This window comes from Scyliorhinus canicula, chromosome 3 (genome assembly GCF_902713615.1).
Source record: "Scyliorhinus canicula chromosome 3, sScyCan1.1, whole genome shotgun sequence".
NCBI classification, from domain to species: Eukaryota; Metazoa; Chordata; class Chondrichthyes; order Carcharhiniformes; family Scyliorhinidae; genus Scyliorhinus; species Scyliorhinus canicula.
The window spans coordinates 142,132,262-142,140,727 of NC_052148.1; the positions used below are offsets into that span (position 1 = coordinate 142,132,262).

General features: G+C 43.4%; 1 non-coding gene across 1 annotated transcript; it reads left to right on the plus strand.

The window, feature by feature from the left end:
• The first annotated feature begins 1,221 nt into the window (after nucleotides 1–1,221).
• On the plus strand, nucleotides 1,222–1,292 carry trnag-gcc. Its single transcript has one exon. It is a non-coding gene; the product is annotated as a tRNA-Gly (tRNA).
• Nucleotides 1,293–8,466: the final 7,174 nt, after the last annotated feature.

Genomic DNA, 8,466 nt, shown 5'->3' on the forward strand with positions numbered 1-8,466 from the left:
GACACTAATAAAGAGTATTATTATTATATTATACTGGCCCAAGACAACACATACTGAGGATTTACTCACCCTTGCCACGCTTAAATGTATTGAACCTCATTGAGATCAGGTTCGCTTCACCAGCCTAATACATCTGACCTCTGCAGCTACCTCATCCCAGACAGCAGATGTTTTGGTCAGGTTTCTCCTCTTCCCACCGGAAGGCATAAAATGATCATGCAGAGAGTCATAATTAAATTGAGGGGCTGTTTTGGCCGTTCTCCTCTTGCTACAATGGTGCCGACATCTCTAGAGGGAAAGATGCAACCTGCAACAACAAAATAACTCAATGCAAAGATGTGGAAAACTTGATCAGGCCGGCTGTAATCAGTGGCAAAGTTTGGATGCCACAGATCTCACAAAAATGCACATTTAAAAGAAAATCATTCATGGACATTGCATTTATTGCCCATCCTCGAGAGCATTTACTGTGGATCTGCCATCACATATAGATAGGTTTCTTCCTTAAGGGACATTAGTGAACCTAATGGCTTTTTACAATAATTATTTCTTGGTCATCATTACACTTAATTCCAGATTTTTTATCTGCCATGGTGAGATTTGAACCTGGGTCTCCACAGCATTACCCTTGGTCTCTGGATTACTAGTCCAGCAGTAATACCACTGCACCACAGTCTCCCTTCAAATCTCTTATGTTAAATGATCTGAACAACTTTGATGAGTCCCGACACTTGCTGGGTCCCTGATACTGTCCTGTGCCAGAACTTAACTTACTGGCTGGGACCATAATCCGGGTCATGGCTAACAACTTTCCCCACCCTGCAACACTTTATTTGGTGGGATGCTCAGCCCCAAACCCACCCTCTGAACTCAATTGATCCAATTTGCCCTTTGGGCTCATTCCAATAGCGGGCTCGAAAGTCATAAGACAATAGGAGGAGGTAGTGGCATAGTGGTATTATCACTGGATTAGTAAACCAGAAATGCAGGGTAATGTTCTGGAGACCTGTATTCGAATCCCGCCACTGCAGATGGTGAAATTGGAATGAAAAGTCTAATGATATATAGATACATAGGAGCAGGAGGAGGCCTTTTGTCAGCTGTGGCTCAGTGGCCAGTTCTCTCACCTCTGAATCAGAAGATTATGGGTTCAAGTCCCAGTCCTCCTCCTCACAGCACTGAGGGAGTGCTGCACTGTCAGAACAGCTTCTTTGAGGAGTAGCATTGGTGGTTCAGTGGTAGAATTCTCGCCTGCCACGCGGGAGGCCCGGGTTCGATTCCCGGCCAATGCAAAGCTGGCTGGTGTTTAATTGTAGGGGCAGCAGGGTAGCATGGTGGTTAGCATAAATGCTTCACAGCTCCAGGGTCCCAGGTTCGATTCCCGGCTGGGTCACTGTCTGTGTGGAGTCTGCACATCCTCCCCCTGTGTGCGTGGGTTTCCTCCGGGTGCTCCGGTTTCCTCCCACAGTCCAAAGATGTGCGGGTTAGGTGGATTGGCCATGCTAAATTGCCCGTAGTGTCCTAATAAAAGTAAGGTTAAGGGGGGGATTGTTGGGTTATGGGTATAAGGTGCATACGTGGGTTTGAGTAGGGTGATCATGGCTCGGCACAACATTGAGGGCCGAAGGGCCTGTTGTGTGCTGTACTGTTCTAAGTTCTAAGTTCTAATCCATTTCTGGGTCCTACCCCCTGGTCTGGAGTATATTATTCAGGCCTGTGTGTCAGTCTGGTAGACAGGTGGTCAGGAATATTCACGTCAATATTACTTTTGATTTGAGTGAGTGAAGTATTTGCAAGTAGAGGGGAAGGGATAATTATCAGACTCAAAGGATTAGAAAATTATGTAGAGTGGAGTTATTTTGAAGTTTCAAACTAACTGCCTGGATAAAGTTCTTTGAAATTCAATAATACATATAGCCCATATAAAGGCTGGGATTTTCCAGTGACGCAACCCACCATGGGGGATGTGGCAGGCTGGCCAAAGGTTCAGTGAATTTCAGTGGGACTGGATGTTCCTGGCAGTCATCAGGGCATGAAAATCCTGCCCAAAAGCTGCCGAATCATTGTACCATGTGCATGTCCCATAGAATTGCAATGCCATATTGGCTGCTAACAGCTGATGTGGCGGATAATGAAGAAACGTGGAAGGAGCCACACAAGACCCACATCTAGAAGCTGGTGTACTGGAAAGAGAAAGCAAGAGGAACCTCTCCAGCCAGGGAAAGAAGACAACAACTTATCATTGTATGTTTTCAGCAAATAAAAGTTTCTAAACTGCATATTTCCACCTGACTGTTCGTCCCCAAGCCTCCAAATATATTGCAACGACTTACATTAAAAAGGATCCCTACTGTGGCTCCATAATACCAAACTCATTCTAAATTTAATCACATTCCAAGTCTATTAAGTTGAAAACCTCACAGAAATGAACTCTGAAAACTGAGTGGCCAGATAAATCTTTAGTTCACAACATATTTGATAAATGTTTCAATAATCACCCATATTCAAACTGTAGCTACTTCTTCCACTGACGTGCTGCTTGTGCCAACTACTTATTTCCTAAAGCTGCTATCTCTGCAAGATGTTCCCCGAGTGACAAATGCTGGGAAAATTTCTCTGAAGTCTTTGAAAGCTGAAATCACTCTAATCTCAGTGAAGCTGCTGCCTCTGAGGAACCTGCATCCAGTTTGCCATTCTCTTGTATTGTCAATCCAGTTCCAAATCTGCAGCTCCCTTAGGCACTGGTATTTGAATACACTTTGGTGAATTTGATGCACTGTTACTATCATGAGAGACAGCAGCACCTCCTTACCACCAGGCAGATCACTCTTGCAAGGCATGCGCTAAGATACACAGAGGAAGGAGTGTCTCAAGTTTTCAACACTGGAATTGTTTTGACTTTTGGACTGATACGGAATACTAAAATTCATCTGCAACAACTTGTGTCAGAAATAAAACCAAGGTAGTTTATGCATATAAAAGGGTTAATTCTAACTGCGCGATATGCTAATGAGACACAGTATACGTCATCACAGAAAGTTATGCATGTGTTTTATGATCTTGCCCCCTCTCTTGCAGTCTTCACGGCAAGATGAAGCCTCTGTCAGAAGTATCTTAATTAAGCGACAATTTTCTTTATCTCAACAGACTTTGTAAATATTTTGTTTTAGCACATTGGGACCAAGGATATTATAGTTTATATTAATAATCAGGACTCATGATATTTGCTGGTCATGAACTCAAATGTAGTTATTTTTATTGAATAATGTAACAAAGTATTGCAGTCAGTTTGAAATTTTCAGCATATCCATGGATGTGCAATCCTACAATTGATCTTTCACAACAATTATTACTCGAGAAGATCTGGTCAACAAATTCCACATATGAACGCTTCAGACCTTCATGTTACATTCCTCTGTGTGTTATTTTTATACATCAACAAATTCTTGAAGATGAGAAATATTTACAAAATTTTAATATGCACGTTATTTGCATGCTATGGGTGCCATTTTAAAATCAAAAAACACAACCTCTTAAAGCCCTGTACCAAGTTGGATCTGGACACCTCAATGCTCCTTGACAGTGCTCATAGCCTTTCTGACAGGCTTACCAATGGACCAAGAAATTTAATGTACATACACATCGGCCTTTTTTGTGTGTCGCTTCATCAAAGTAATCAATCATCTTAGTGTAGTGCAGCAACATGTATGAGTGACCTTGCCCTCTAGTGAGTGTATTACCTACGCTATTGTTACCCCTAGAGGCAACTTAGCGCCTGATGTCTCACCAGCTGCAGATCTCACCTTTATACTGTCCTCTAGATCACAAGCAATGTCATTATCTATGTTGGTGGCTGAGCGTATGAAATAAAACAAAGGTCTGTGTCTAGATAATCTTTGTTTTCTTGCTGATCCTGCATTGCCTAGCCAGACTGCAGTTATTTGATATCTGAAAGAATAAAGGCACAAGTGTAGTGCCAGCTGGAGGCAAAGTAAGGACAGCATGCTTCTAGTGGTATTTTTATAACTGTAAGAACTGCAAGGGTTAATGAAGTGTCTAGAGTAGACACTAGAGGGAGCTACAGTTCCAAGTATATAAAGAAGTGATGCTGAGCCTTGTGGGAGAAGTGTGTGCAGGAGTTAGCTGGAGAGAGTCAGAAGTACAGATAGTGTAAGTGAGAGCAGAGCATAGTTTATATCAGTAGTAAAATCAGCTGTAGATGAGTGTAATTTAAATGTTAATAATCATATGTGTATTCTTTAGGAGTATGTGTCTGATCCAAATAAGTAGTGTGAATAAATATATAGCTTTGTTTAAGTTCAAGCTATTTTATGGTCTTTGTGAACACACCAACCATCCTGAAATAAGCAACACAAAGAACACCACAGCTTCCATCATATGCAACTTGTTAATTGGAGAGAATGGGGGGTGGCAGGGTGGTGGGATGTAAGGAGAATTAGGAATGAGGATACTATCACCTTCAGTAGTTTCAGTATCACAGCTGGTCATGGCCTCAGCAATGAACATGTGTTCACATTTTCACAGCACCCTGGGCTAGTGTGTGGTCAATTCCAGCCCCACCTGACCCAGAGTTGCAACACAGATGACATTAGATTTTAAAATAATAGTGTGGCTTTGGTTGAGTTAAGTTAACTGCAGTCACCAAGTGTGTAAATTTAAACACAAGTAACCATCTATTATTAACAGTAATTATAATCAAAAAGACAAAAAATACAGCTGGCTATCTATTATTGGATTCCCAACTGCCTCCCACCCCCCAACACACACAGACTTTCTACCTCGCCTCACCTTCTACACACATATCACAGACAAACAACACAGAAGGGAAAGAGAAGACAAATAATAATAAAATAAAAGGATTAGGATCTTTGATTCAGATGGATATCTTCCAGTTAGTTTCTTTCCCAAGGTTTGGCCTTCAGTTGGGTTTTTCCTTCAGCTCATAATAATCTTCACTGCAGACTCAGAGACAACAGGCAACCTGCAGCAGAGAGAGGGAGAAAACACAGCTCCTCTTCCTTTGAGGGTCTGGAAGCTTCTGGCAGGTTCTCTCCACAAACACCACCTGTCAGGAACCCATCACTGACTGTCAGGGAGAATATTGTCCCTGACCAACACAGAAGTTTGAGTCCTCTACTTCCTCTACTCGCTTTAGAAAGCAGCCTATCCAGCTGCATCACAGCCTGGTATTGCAACTGCTCGGTCCAAGATCACAAGAAACTGCAGAGTGTGGTGAACTCAGCCCAACGCATCACACAAGCTTGTCACCTCCACGTTAATTCTGAATATACCTCCCGCTGCCTCACGAAGGCAGACAGCATTATCAGAGACACCTCCCACCCAGGCATTGCCTTCTTCCAGACCCTTCCATCATGCAGAAGGTACAGAAGCCTGAAGACCCGCACATCCAGACATAGGAACAGCTTCTCCCCCACAGCTACAAGACTCCTCAACGACCCCCCACAGACTGATCTGTTCCCTGTAAGAACACTATTCACAACGTCCTATGCTACTCTTGCTCATATATTTGCTTTGTTTCGCCCCTTGTCCCGCACTTTAACCAATCACTGTTTGTCGATGTACCATTTGTCAATGTACTCTGTTGATTATTCTTTTTGTCTACTATGTACGTACTTTGTATGTTCCCTTGGCCACAGAAAAATACTTTTCACTGTTTTTCGGTACATGTGACAATAAAACCAAATCAAATCAATTGTTCATCCATAGAGCCAAACAATAAAAGGAAAATAAAAGAAAGGGAACAAAGGAAATAAAAAGGAAGAACACTTACATACCTCCTTCCTTAGAGAGATCAGACGATGATTCATTACAAGGTATGTGACCCAAAACACACATCCATTCATCCTTCCTTTCAGACCACCCAAGTTCCCCAATTCTTATATCTGCCACTTATCAACACTTAAAGCCATTTCCAGGAATATTGTGAGCGACCAAAAACAGGATTTACAGCGGTGAGATCTGTTTGAGATCTTTCCCACCCGCCGCCGGTGACATAATCAGGTTCCCGCTATTTCATAAATTTCAATATATTAACATATACTTACTGGGCCTGATGCCCCGATACCTGGGGGAATTACCAATGTCCGTGAGAGGAGAGGGGCTTTTATTAGGTCGAAGATTAGCGTGCCCTTTAAAATCAGTATCCCAATTTCAGGATTCCCGGCCTTGCTTGCTTGTTAGGCCTCGCCCCACCTGCCGGCTGCCTGATTCTGGCTTCCTCTTTTAAACTGCACAGAGTGTTGTTCAATATGATGAGAAAAACCCAATTTGAAGCCTGTGACCTTCACACTGGTTTCCTCGCCTAAGCTAACATGCTGTACATTTTTGCAAAGAGTCTGCCCTTAGATTCTCTCACAAGAGGAAACATTCTTTCTACATCCACCCTGTCATGACCTCTCAGCATCTTATATGATTAAATTAAGTTGCATCTCACTCTTCTAAACTCCTACGGATACAAACCTAGCCTGTCCGGTAGTTCCTCATGAGACAGTCCGCCCATTCCTGGTATTAATCTAATAAACCATCTCTGCAATTTACTGTAGTTCAGTTATAATAGTCCTTGCGCCCATTTTTATGATTGGGAATCAAACCCACAACCTTGGTGTTATTAGCACTATGCTCAAACCATTTGAGTTAATCAGCAGTGAGTAAATCTTCCCTGGACTGAACAAAGAACAAAGAAAATTACAGCACAGGAACAGGCCCTTCGGCCCTCCCAGCCTGCGCCGATCCAGATCCTTGATCTAAACCTGTCGCCTATTTTCCAAGGATCTACTTCCCTCTATTCCCCGCCCGTTCATATATCTGTCTAGATGCATCTTAAATGATGCTATAGTCCCCGTCTCTACCACCTCCGCTGGCAAAGCGTTCCAGGCACCCACCATCCTCTGCGTAAAAAACTTTCCATGCACATCTCCCTTAAACTTTCCCCCTCTCACCTTGAAATCGTGACCCCTTGTAATTGACACCCCCACTCTTGGAAAAAGTTTGTTGCTATCCACCCTGTCCATACCTCTCATAATTTTGTAGACCTCAATCAGGTCCCCCCTCAACCTCCGTCTTTCCAACGAAAACAATCCTAATCTACTCAACCTTTTTCATAGTTAGCACCCTCCATACCAGGCAACATCCTGGTGAACTTTCTCAGCACCCTCTCTAATGCATTCACGTCCTTCTGGTAATGTGGCGGCCAGAACTGCACGCAGTATTCCAAATGTGGCCCAACCAAAGTCCTATATAACTGTAACATGACCTGCCAACTCTTGTACTCAATACCCCGTCCGATGAAGGCAAGCATGCTGTATGCCTTCTTGACCACTCTATCGACCTGCGTTGCCACCTTCAGGGTACAATGGACCTGAACTCCCAGATCTCTCTGTACATCAATTTTCCCCAGGACTCTCCCATTGACCATATTGTCCGCTCTTGAATTAGATCTTCAATGCGTTTACATCTTCTTTAATTAAAGGAGACCAATGTTGTTCCCAGTACTTGAGATGTGGCCTCATCAATGCCCTATAAAACTAAGCTGAAGAAGTTACCTCACTGGTTCACCGTGGAGGTTCACAACATCAGGGCCATGTTTGTCCAAACCTGTAGTAATCCACCCCCATGTGATTCCAAGCCCAGAGGTCTATAGAACCATGCGGGCCTGGGAAATATGGTTCCCGGCTTGCTAAGTCATTAAGACCCATTGATCTTCCCGTTGGTATGGAGCATGAACCTCAATCCTGCCACCAGCGGGGAGGTGGAGCTCCCAGTGAGCATCGGAAACGGGTGGACGCCTATCCTGTTTTCTTAACTAACGCGGGATTTTCCGCCTCACTGGGAACCCTGCTGGCGTGTGCCGGAGAATTTTGGCCTCCATTTGCCAGATCTTTGCCCATTCATCTAACCTAGCTATATCATTTTGTAGCCTCCTTATGTTCTATTCGCAACTTATTTTCCGACTGTCTTTGTGTCATCAGCAAATTTAGCAACCACACCATTGGTCACTTCGTCCAAATCATTTATATAAATTGTAAAGAATTGAGGCCCCAGCACTGATCTCTTTGGCACACTATTCCTCACATCCTGCCAACCAAAAAATAATCAATTTATGTCTCCTCTGAGCTAGCTATTCTTCTATCCACGTTAATATGCTCCCTCTACACCACAAACTTACATTTCTGGCAATAACCTTTGATGAGACACCTTATCAAATGTATTCTGAAAATCCAAGTAGAGTACATCTACCATTATTTACAGCACATGTTACTTCTTCAAAAAACTCCTCGAAATTAGATAAACAGGGGGCAGGATTCTCCGGTCCCCCAGCCACATGTTTCTCGGTGGGCAGGCCGTTCACTGGTGGTGGGATTCTTCCTTTCCACCGCTTGTCAATGAGAAATCTGTCGGCAAGGGTGCGCTGCCAGCGGGAAAAGA